General features: G+C 36.7%; 1 protein-coding gene and 1 long non-coding RNA gene across 2 annotated transcripts in view; one reads left to right on the top strand and one right to left on the bottom strand.

The window, feature by feature from the left end:
* LOC137153252 (uncharacterized) overlaps positions 1–9,988 on the top strand; it is a 161,525-nt gene extending 151,537 nt beyond the window's left edge. Inside the window, exon 3 of the long non-coding RNA XR_010919745.1 lies at positions 4,853–9,988. This is a non-coding gene — a long non-coding RNA (uncharacterized lncRNA). The remainder of the gene's footprint in view (positions 1–4,852) is intronic.
* DIAPH2 (diaphanous related formin 2) overlaps positions 1–12,599 on the bottom strand; it is a 735,565-nt gene that overhangs the window by 12,951 nt on the left and 710,015 nt on the right.

Raw genomic sequence — 12,599 nt, 5'->3', positions numbered from 1 at the left:
CAGTGGAGCATACACCTGAAGCTTTACAGCTCATCCAACAGTGACTGACACAGTACGAAAACAGGAGATTTCACAACAGAGGTTGCAATATGGACTAAAACAATTAAATGAAGTTTGAGTAGCTCTCAAACAGCAAGTAAGATAATGACCTGAAAGAAATAGCTCCATAGAAGTGCACCTTCTTCTATCCAGAATGGCTATATTTTTCCTTTTGCTTTACAGGAGCCATATTGAATGTTGGATAAAGTAAGATTTGTGTGTATGTAAAGCCATTACTGCATGGAAATCCTGCTATCACCTTTTAAATGAAGGGCAACTGTAGGTCCACAAAGAACACGGGAAACAAAAAAAGACACAAGAACGAAGCTTTAACTTGATAGCATCCAATATTGCAGCCAAAAGCAAATGCCAACAACACATATATGTACACTGAAGGAGTAGGTAAAAATGATGGCGAATGATGAACTTCTGTGGACGTCATTCATCCATCTGAGGGGTGCAACATATATAGACTAATGGACAAGATTTGCTTATATATATAAATATGTAGTTTAGGCCTGTAGAAGGTGGTCTATATTCTGGGGACAACTAGTGTAACAATAAGCCACCTATGAAGAGCGACAAGCTGTAATCACTTAGTGCAGAGGTGATGGCCATTCTTGAATGTGTACAGATGAATTTTAATATAGTCTCAAATAACTTACTAGCTGCTTGGGGACCCCCTCTAGCTGTCCTGGGTCCCACATACAAGTATGTCCTGCATCTGCTTGATAACTATAAGACTTATCACTAAAAGCAACACACAAGAGGTTATTTGTTTGTTCTACTATAGAAATATACTTCACATACTTAATGTTTATACCAGTGTGTAACGTATCTCCTAAAACAGTATGAACCTTTTCTTCAGCTGCAGTTCATATTCCCTGTGTTTTGTTTTGAATAGCAATCACCCCACTTTCATTTAGTAAAACACTGTTCACAAAACTGATTTAGAAATAATTTGGTAAACTGCCTTCGGATTCAGGGGGCTAACTTTTTTGGTTTTTGTCCTTTATAGCTGATCATATGAAGCTGGGTAAAACAGATTTAAAAAATCACGGCAGTGCTTTACTGTGTAATAAATTAATGCATGTGTAGGACCTAACTGGATCATTCTGTCAAACGAAGACGTGAATCTGCAGTTAAGTGTTATAAGGGCCCAAATCAAATCTTATGTACGCTGTCTGAAATTAGAATGCAACCCTTATTGTGCTTTCTTAGTACTTCACTTTCTTGAAAATAAATTGCACAGAATAGACGGACTTAGTTATAACTGTTATATTTACTGTCAACCTGCTTCTCTATCATTTCAGTTTACTTTTGTGATGGAAATAATAATATTTAGTCAATTCTGCTGTGGATGCATACATTAATCATAATGCAAAATGACCATGTGTAAAGACAAGAGGAGATGCCCAACTGCCTGTCAGTTTTATGCCATGAGATGAATGGGGGAAAAGATTCTGAATAATTATTTCTTATGAAAAATATTCAAGTTACATAACATTCTTTGATTTCACACTGAAATTTCAAAGGTATAATTTTTCCTATATTCTTTATGCATGAGGAATTACAGATCTGGTTAGGAAAAAAAACTTCTGTGAAATGTAGTCTTTTCTTAATGCTCAACAGTAGTTATGTTATTAAAAGAAAACTCTCAATAGTTGCAATGGATTTATTAATTCAGTAGCTTATCAGCATGAAACTCTGCTGTGTTAGAGGGGAAAAAAAAAACAAATTATGTTTTACAGAACTGCAGTACTAAGATTAAATCACTTTTCTATATTTCACTTTCTTATCCTCCCTGCCAGGTATTAAAAGTCGGTGCTCCCTCTCTTATTATGACCCTCACTTTTTGCAAACTATCATGTCTAGTAGCAATATAGAGGTTACATGATCAAACAAACTCAATTATAACAACTTTGGTGAGACTGAAACACTTGATAGAAAAATCCACAGTATACAAAACGATAGCTTCAAAGAATGCAAAACTAAATATATAATGGGTACAGAAGAAGTGCTTACTTTGACATGTCCACCATTAAAACTACAAGTGTATTAAATCATTCTCTTGGGCTTTTAAGGACTAATATTTGCATACTTAATATACTGACCAATTCACTGGAGTGAAGTCAAATTTTTTGAATCAGTCAAAGTATCAGCCAGAAAAACAGTTATTCAGCTTAACATTTGAACTACATAGAAACAGCACTAGTGATGATCTGTGGGCAAAATGTCAAAGCTCATTAAAAAGACCTTTTCTGAAAATAGGTTACTGGTTTTGTGCATTTCAGTTTCTATATAAGGCTTTAATTAGCCAACTGAGCTTAGATCTCAGTTACATCCTATAACAAATATTGTATGTTCTTATCAAGCTAAAAACAGAACTTGAGAGACTATGTGAGACTAGACAATAAATGAATAAAAAAGCAATAATTTATTCTATACAGTGGTGACTCTTAAACAAGCCAATTTTAACTTACTGAAGATTACTTCAGAATCTACAGTATTCCTTTGTACTTTCTTTTACTCATCATAGGAAACCACATCTAATTAAAAACATATATTTAGCTAAGGCTATTGGTAACTTAAGGGCCATCTCTGTGATAGTATTTTTATATTAAATTTTGTTAACTAAGCCTACAGTTAAAAACATGAATAAGGCTCCAAAGCAAAGCACTCAAAAATTAGTAAGCATCAAAATTATGGTTGCACAGATAACTTTAGTTTGCCCCCTCATCCACATGAATTGTGACTGGAGCTGAGCAAAAATTTTTGACTAAATATATTTCAGCAAAAATTGTAGACTCAGGTCAATTGAAACAGTTAGTGAATTTGTGTTGAATTAGCTGAATGGTAAAGTTGAACAAACCAAAATTCCAAAAAAATCAAAACGTTCCATTTAAACAGTTTTAAAACTCAAGGTTTTATTTTTAGGCTTCAAAATGATTTATCATTTAGAAATTTTCTTCAATTTTATTTAAAAAAACAAAAAGGTGTAAAAAATTTGAAACTAAATCTTTTGTTCGGCCCATAAATAATGTGAAAAAAAAATTTGGTTTGCCAAAAGTTTTTAAAAACAACCCAAAACATATTTTTATTTCTCAGAACTGCCAGCAAGCTGAAAAATCAATTCTTTGCACAGTTCTAACTCTGATAAGTATTTCAAATGGCCACAGATTTTTTTTCCCCACATGACAGCTGCCACATTCTATGTACAGGATGGACGATGTTCAGTAAAATGAGACAACCATTCAATATTTCTTAATCCCCTTCACTCACTGTGTGGCTCCAAGCCTTATTTACTGCCCACCATTCGAACACTTTACTGAATGTGAAATCTTATTTCTTTATAAGCTTTTCTACAGTGCTAATCAGCATAATATCCAGGTACCTCACAAACATGAATTAATCTATCTTCAGAACACCCCTGAGAGTTAGGATAGCACTATTATCTCCATTTTGCAGATGGGGAACAAAGTTAGAGAGAGAGACTGAGGCTAAAATTTGCAGAAGTGTCCATTACACTGGATGCTTCAGTGACTGAGTGCTCACTTTGAGGTAATACATTTATCAGAGGTAGTGAGCACTTGCAGCTCCACAGACTTCAGAGTACTCAGCACTTCTGAAAATCTCTTCCTACAACCCCATGCCTCATTTACTGCACTCCTTCCACTAACTGTAATGAATGGGGAATGGGTCCTATAGATAAAACTCACTGGTTTCACAACCTATGTCATTTAACACCCACCCTTTCTACACAAATGCCTCTCTGACCACTATTATGCTAAAAGCTTTGAATAAGTTCCATGAGAATGAGAGTATTTAATGGCATATGTATGGTTGACATGAGTTCTAATACATTGTCTATCTATAGTTACATGTGCATTCTACAGAGTTCTAGTTACTACAATCACACGTGATGAATCAAAAAAGATAACCTAACGTTACCTCTTTCAGAAGTTACCTCCAAATGAGAACATAGTAAAGAAACTTGTCTGATTTTGAATCCCAAGAGTTCAAAAGTGACAATTTTGGGTGACAAGGTAAAGAAATATTGAATGCTCAAAAAGAGAAAATTACCACTTTATCTCTTTATTCAAACATAGGTGTGGGGAAACAGAAGTATCTAATATCTAGGCAACAGGTTAAATATGACAATTGAAATAAAATAGTGCAAATTTTGTTGTTCTACTAAACTAGCAACATGAGTTGCACATGTCCCAGCTATAATTCTGGTGATTTAAAAACATTACTTTCTCCTTAATTTTCAGAAGTGAATAGTTTTAAAAATGTAATAAATCTCAAGTGGCAAATTATTCCGGTATTCAAATATGAAATAGTGTCTTCCCTCTTCCTCCTGAAAAGAATTGTAGCTTAAACATTCAGAAATACAAGCAAACAATTGTGCAGTCAACTATGGCCATTCCATGTGTAATTACTTCAATTGTATTCATGTACAATTTGCAACATATTTCTGAAAACTGAGGTTTTTAAAGTATCCAAAAAAAGAGCACACAGCAGCAGACATGATAACTAGAATCTGGAATTTCATTTTAATTGTAAATCAACTATAGAAAGCTCATTTCTATATTGTAATAAAAATGTGCCAATATATAATGGAATGAATACATTAAATCCAATATGCAAATATAATGTAACTGCCTTCGTTCATTTGCAAGATATGTCAGTCATGATTGTTGTTTTTCTTAGAGTAGCCAAGAGTTATCAAGACTAAAGGGTTCATCTCAATGTACTGGGTTTTATGCCTGTAAGGGAAAATTACTTACCTCGTAATTATACTTCTTTGCAGATACCATCCTCTCAGGATTCTGTCTCTTAAGTCTCAATCCTGCAGCATGAATCTGGATGGAACTCCCAAATCTACAGAGTTTTGGATGGCTACAGCATCTTCTACATAGCAGCAGATAGAAACAGCTAGAAAAGCACCCTGAACTTTCTGATCCTTTTCCAAGCAAAAAGGATGAAACATCCACCTATATGCAGCAGTAAAAGCAAACCCCCAAAATGCTATGGGGAAGTTGGTAGTAGGAGACAGTATCTTCAGAAAAGCAGCAATACAAAAGAGAATTATTTCTCTTCCTTGAAAGCTAAACCTATGACGATGCTTTCACAAATGAAGAGTTAAAGCCCATCTAATAAATATTATGGTTCACAGGTCACAGTAGTGGGCACTAGAATCAGGATCAGAATGTTGCACCTGCTGGTATGTAGGGTGAGGAGTAGTATTTGTGCTAAATGCTCTGGTTTGAGGAATTTGTGGCCAGGATGTCGTGTGTAGGAGACACGAGATCTAAGAATAACAATACTCTGTGATGTTGGTATATTTAAAGAATTCACATCATTAAGTTGTGTCCAATGTCAGTACGTCTGTTATTTTAGATGTCCCAAAAGAGAAAGAATGATCCTGTCTAGAGCAATCAAAATAAAACAGAACAGTACTTCATGTTAAAAACAAAGCAAAAATAACACCTGGCTGAATAAACTTGAAAATGGCCACATGAAAAAGGAGCTAAGAGACCAATTTAGCAGTGGAAAGAACACAAAAAGTTCCATTTTATCACAGTGATTTTGGTTAAAGCAGCACAGAAGATGGGGAAATGCACCCTGTATGGGCATTTGTAAGGGCTATGCCTTTGGGACTCAATGAAAGCATTTGCATCAAATATTTATTTATTCATTCATTTTAAATTTTGCTCCCTGGGAAAGCCTAATGAGATACACATCTCGTTTTCATAAGAAGCCCAGGAGACAATATTGATACAATCCCAGTGTACTTTACTACAACATAAACAACAGGAACAATCTAAAATGGCAGACTATGGCGAATAGATATAATTTCATTTAAAAATACTTCTAAAACCAAAAACCTTGGATGCCTCTTTCGGTGGAAAACAACCAAATGCCTGCCAATAAAAAAGTCAACATTTGCCAGGTCTAAGTATCAAGGAAAACCTGTTAATGGCAATCACTGTAGCTGCTTTCAGCTGTTTGGGTCAGCAATTCCCAGTTACTTTGGTCTCTGGGTACATTACAATCAATATTTGTTAAAACAAAACAAGCTCCTGCTCTGTAAACTACTACAGAATTCTTCTAGCAGTGCAAGAAATTAAACATTGAGCTCTGATTAGCATGACAGAGCTGAAGAATTGTGAAGTGGTGTATCCTTTCAACCTTTTAATTATAATAAGTATTTAGAGTGATTACACTAAAAATTAGTAAGCAGGCCACCACACCGTCTGCAGTTGAAGAACCCTAAACCACTGACACAATACTTGGCTATTCCAATGAGCAAGTTGTGCAGCTGTGATGTTCACATTAAGATGGAAGATAACACCTCAGTGAAAGACTGGAAGTTTCAGTAACTATTGAGAACTGTTTTTAATTTCAGTGGAGCTAGATTATGGTGATCTAGCACACACTCTGACTGTAATGTTATCATGTCTTCAACAGACTGTATTAGAGCACCCATAGGTAGGGAATGTCACAGCAAAGTTTCAATGCAGTTTGTTGTAACACTGCATATTGTCAGTAGCTGTAAACAGCAACTCAGGGTGACTATTAACCCACTCTTACTTTTCCTCATAGAACACTTGCACCTTCTTCCTAGGCAAGTTAAGATTCCTTTGGTAAGTGTAGGTAACATAGGATAAGACAGACAGCCAGGAAGCCCAACATTGTCCAATCCTTTCTAAGTACTAGCAGCTGAACACAATATTCTCTTTCAGGTATCTCGTATAGTAGTTCCTATGAGTGATTATGTCAATTTATTCTAGTCAATAATGAGAGCTAGTTAAGAAAATTAAGAGCCCTAGAATTGTTGCCACTTTATAGAAACAAATCTTTCTGAGGTACAAGGTAAAACATATGCTAAGGAAAGGGCAGTATTAGGAAAACATGATATATTTGGGTTTGAACACAGGGCTATCCTAACTGCAGTGCTGTTAGGATTCTATGTTGAAGCAAACAAATTAATCGTTTAAGGTGTGGGTGCATGTAAAAGCACAGCAAGTTGAGGATGTGGTGTGTATGGTGAGATTGAATACTAACAGAATAGTGTGCCCAAGAGTGTACTTGGCACAGGGCTAGAAGTGGCCTGAAATAAAGATCTTTCAGGAGATGGTACCAACTCTAGATTGAGCAAGCTAATGAAACACAGTCTACAGCAAAGCCATACCATAAAAGGTTGCACTAGTCTATCTACAGGTTTCTGAAAGCCATTGGAATTTATTTGTATTCTAGGTGCTTAACCAATTAATTATGTCACACCCTTTATTCTGTCAATGTTTTCTTTTGACTTCTTTCTCATTTACACTTTGCAAACAAGGTGAGTCTGAAAAAAAATGTATTTTGAACATCTTTTTGATTTTAAAACCAAATATACTTTAAGATCTCACCTTCAATTTCAGCTTTTAAAACACCTGCTGGTGGAGAAAGTCAGCAACAGATGCTTCTCTAGTCAGCTGGGTCTAGTCAGCTTTGTACTCACTGGCTAATCTTAAAACAATCCATATATAAATCAAGCTCGGAAAATACTCTAGGACAGTGGTTTTCAACCTTTTTTCATTTGTGGATCCCTAAAAGATGTTGAATGCAGGTGCGGACCCCTTTGAAAATCTTAGACATAGCCTGTGGATCCCGAGGCATCTGTGGACCTTGGGTTGAAAACCACAGCTTCAGAACAAGTAATCCATACTCCATCTTTAGGACTAGCAACCATTTTTCTCATTATCTCGTCTGATGTTGCATATCAATACAATAGAACTTACAGTTGTAGCTGGCTGATTTATTAAAATTCTAACATGCTATGATTCTGAAAACAGATTTTTGAATGCAGTTACCTTCTGTGTTATTGGAGACTAAGCAGCTGGTATGTTTTATTTGGGTTAATTAATATTTTAAACTCCAACTATTACTTTTAAAAAAACACTTCAATAGGCATCTTAAACATGCTTGGTGAAATAAATCTGAATTTGACCTTTCAGAACAACCAAATGTGACATTTTAAATGTATTGAGATTAGTCTTTTCTGTAACCTGAAACAAGAAAAGATCAAATGATGCAGTTTCCCTGTGTTCAGCTTGTGTACTAAACCTGTGAGTCAAATCTTAGTCACTCAGCCAACGTAACTGACAGTTAAAATGCCTATACTGTGTTCTATTTCAACTCTTTAGTAAAAGTTTGAGTTTTCAGGAAATTGACGTAGCAATGTATTCAAAAGTCACGTTTGGAGAAGTCACTTACACATTTTACTCATTTAGGGCCAAATCCTGGACCCAGTGCACAAAATGTGAGAGCCCTGGCACTGGATAGAAGATATACAATATTTAGAACAGAGGAGGAGAGAAAGAATCCTTTCTCAAGACTGCAGAGGAGAAAAAGGCCAGTGGATGCTTGTGACAGTCTACATTCCTATGTTCACCCTTGTTATAAGTCAACTATGGATTTTGTACAAAGTATGCCTTGTGAGGTATCGTTTGAAATCCCTTAATTGACTGATCATTATTGTCCTGGTAAAATGTAAGTGGTAAAGTCATAAGATTCTACTGTGTAATATTACTGGGACATGTTCCAACTGTAGGAAAGGAGGCACAAAGCAGTTCCTTGGAGACAAAAGGCAAACTGATGCCTCAGCCAGGTGTCAACAAAATCAAATAGATTATCACCTGGTGAAGTGGCCATTCTTTGGCAGAAAAAAGGGTGTGAGTGAGAAATCTACATTTTGGCAAACAAATAGCTGATGTTTCCCATCTCCACAGACCTTCCGTCTCTTGAACCCCAGCTGGAGATGATTTTCAAAGGAAAAAGAGGGAATAAGAAAAGGGGAACAGATGCCTCAAAATACTTCTCCCTTTCTTTTTGATCATGGTTTCAACACCACCTGAAAGACAAGGAAGTAACACTGAACTGGGGCAGTACAAGACACATTTCTGGGAGAAAGTCAGGGACTGGGAGTTTCCTAGTGTCACCGTGCAATGTAATTCATGAGCGACTGGCTATAGCACTCGTACAATATAGCTGGGAGTGAGTTAAATGCTGAAGGCCGTGTGAGAACAGACCAGGAGTGGTTGCTCTCACAGCAAAGTAGTGTAAGAAGCACCCCAGGTTGGAGAATTGAGGCTACACAGCTGTCCATCTGTTTCAATTGTACCCTGGGTAACATCACAATGCTGTAACGCCATGACAGAGTTGGGTACATCACCCTGTGTCGCCTGAGAGTTAAACAAAGACTGAATGGAATAAACTGTGTGACTGCTAATTGCCGACAGCATGGACTCCCCGTTCCCATCCCTGTGATAGGTTCACTGTGTGATGAATTTGGAGCTGCTCTATAACAATGTATGAACATTGTATTTTGACTGGTTATAGAGAAGTTTACTGTATGATCATATTGGTTTAGTTTAATAGGGTCAGCAAAAACAAACTGGAAAGGAAAAAACAGCTCAAGATAAGCCACTTCTCAGCAATCACTGGAGAGTTGTTAAAAAATGTCAGTACAGGAAAAGGCATGCGAACACGGGAGAGCAAAAGAACCGTGGCAGATTTCAAAATAAATACTCTCTCAAGAGATGAGGATAGTAATTTGGGGGAATCAGACTGAAAGACAGGCATACGCTGGGGTGTTTGAAGACATTAGGCCTGCCTCGGTTGCCATCAGGGCCGTTAGGTAAGATAGACATGCGAGTAGACTATTGTTTTTAAACCCTTTTTCTCTAAAAGCTTTGTTCCTACTGCTAGAATAAACAATACATTATTTTTAAGAAGGCTGACTTGATCACTATCTACCACTAGTCACAGACTCCAGAAAGGAAGAACCCACTTGGACTTGCTGGGGAAGAATGGTTGATGCAGAGAGTACTACTAGGCCTGATCTAAAAGTGTAGGAATTGTGGAATTCCACCCCCAGGACAGGTAAAGGCACGAGGCCTAAGACCTTGGGGAGGTGGTGGGGGGGGGGGGCGCACTCAGAGGGTCCAGGAAGGTGACGGAGGTGCAACTAGCCCTTATATGTTCAGTTAATTGCAGTCCTTGTCCGATTCATATAAAAATTTGGCTCATAGTGACTATAAACTGTTGTTTATACTCTGTCTTATACATAAAAATGCTTTAAAAATGGATAATGTGCAGGTGAGAATGTTTAATGGTATGTGGGATGACATTTACAAGCCCAGTGCAAACCAGCTGTGACCACATTCAATTCAGGAAAGAAACAATAAAAAAAGAGTGTTTTTGTCACTAGAACCTGTGATTCTTTGACCATTTGTATCATAATCTCATCTGGTAATGAAATAGCTTTCCTATTCTGAGCTCACAAAATCCAAAGAATTTAAACATTACATAATGTTTATTCAGGAAAAAGATAGGATTTGCATACCTTACGCTTAATTTATTTAATTAAGATGGTTTTTTAGTACTAGTGAGTCCAGTGTAATATACTGCCTCACATCCCTGTGAAAGGAAAATGTCCATCAAGTTCACATTTCCTTAACTTTTGAAATTTCTATTTAATAGTTAAATTCCATTTTGCCTCCTGTGGTAACGCCACCATCTGGGGGACACCTCAATGAAAAAACTGAAAGCTCTTCCATGACGGATGCCTGTGAAAAGCCTTATTTTGAAACAACAACACATGCCTGCCTCCAGGGTTACAAGATAAATCAATCTATTTTCTCCTTTCCTCCAAGGGTAATCGGCCTTTAAAAAACACACAGGAAAATAGGCCTCTATACCAGTGCATGCAGAGCTATATACATACATTCTGTCTCATTTGGAGATTGAATTCCCAGATGAGAGAGGAGTGGAAAGAATAAAAGAAGGGTGAAAAAGAATTACTGCATCAGGTTGACTGGACAGCTTGGAAAAAGATGCACTGAGAGTATTACTTGGGTTTGGAATTTAATAAAATCCACCTTCATTAGCTTTCACTTTCATATGCGGGGGGCAGGTGACAGGGAAGGGAGAGAGAGAGAAAGCAAAAAAATCAATGTTATAACAGTGCTGGGCCAAACTTCATCCCCTGAAGTCCATGGGAGTTCTGCAACTGACTAGTGTTAGCAGGTTCAAGTGCTCCAGGTGGCCTTATTGAAAGTTCACTAACCTATGCTGACTCCTCATCCTTGTTCAGTTTCCTCTTTCAAACAGCAGTTGTGCCAGTGAGTAAGCTCTCTCACCTTCTACCACGTTGTATAAAATAGAGATAAACTGCTTCCAAATATCACTCTTGAGTACAGTAATCTCTGCTACTCATCACTCTATGGCTTTTGGCCAGAACAACTGGTCTCCAGAAAGTGAAAACCTTCAAAATGACATGATATTGTTTACCTTTTCCTTAGCTCTTTATTTGGTCTGATATACAGTTACTCCTAGCAACAAAGTCATGCATGAAAATATTTTCTAAGCCTATAAATGAAGGCTGCGTATTCAGCTAAAATACAACTGGCTCCACAAAGAAAATTGTTGAAAAATAACACAATGCTGTCTTTTAAAAACAGTATTAAGTCCCATTGGAGCACAGTATTGAAACTGTTCCACTAAATCTTTAATGTGAATTTGCTCAATGGGACTGTGTATACAGGTGTAGAGCAATTATTAGATTTGATATCTGAATGAATTCAGGTTCCCATTAGAGCTTGAACGCTTCAATGACCCCATTATTTTCCTTCCACTGCTCCCAGACCTGATCAACTTAATTATTCTGACTAGTGAAACATTTAGGACATGAATTTCTGATTTGTTTTAAACCAAATGGGACATCTGAAAGTGCTTCATTAAAAAAAAATTACACAAAAGAAGGATGAATTCTATTATGTGTCAGAGCCTGGAAGCAGGTCAGGTCCAAGATATATGCCTTATGGTATCATACAGATTCCATACGATACTGTATTTATATTCCTGTTCTTTTTCTATTGAAATTTGCTCCCAAGCAAACCCCTGATGTGCATCCTTTCTGATGGATCACTGGGACGGAGCTGCAGAGCTACCATTAGTGTTACTAGATATCCCATGGCTGAATCTCTTGCATTGTGCTAAACATTTATCCCTATGTCTTCAGTTTCTTAACATGTCAAATATTCAAAAGTGCAAAAAGCATTTCAAAGAGCAAACAAATTACATGTATGCTTTGGCAATGAAAAAACCTCCCAAACAATACAGGGACTGAGCTGTCTAGTAAGCATCTTACCTTATCCCTTCATGGCTAACATGCAAAGCACATACCCTTTTAGTAGCTGTACTAAAGTAAAATTATATTCACTAATAAAAAAGGCATCTTATATCAGCTAGGACAAATTTGCTGATATAAAAACGTTTCACTAGTTTAACTGGCACCTCGTCTTTTATTTTTAAGTAAATAGTACAGCAAGTGGCAAAAACAAAAAAGTCAGAATGTGCACATTTTGAAAAGACTTGATCTGATGCTAATAAACAGCACTATTCATAAATAATATAACTTAAAATGGCTTCCAATGTTTATTACTTCTCCCAGCTCCCCTATTCTCTCTACTACCCTTTCAATTTGCATTAGCACTGAAAGTAAATTT

This window comes from Emydura macquarii, unplaced genomic scaffold (genome assembly GCF_026122565.2).
Source record: "Emydura macquarii macquarii isolate MOO-44397 ecotype Brisbane River unplaced genomic scaffold, CSIRO-AGI_Emac_v2 contig_1253, whole genome shotgun sequence".
Taxonomy (NCBI): domain Eukaryota; kingdom Metazoa; phylum Chordata; order Testudines; family Chelidae; genus Emydura; species Emydura macquarii.
The sequence above is the reverse complement of the archived record's forward strand: the minus strand, read 5'-3'. Positions and strand labels throughout refer to the sequence as shown.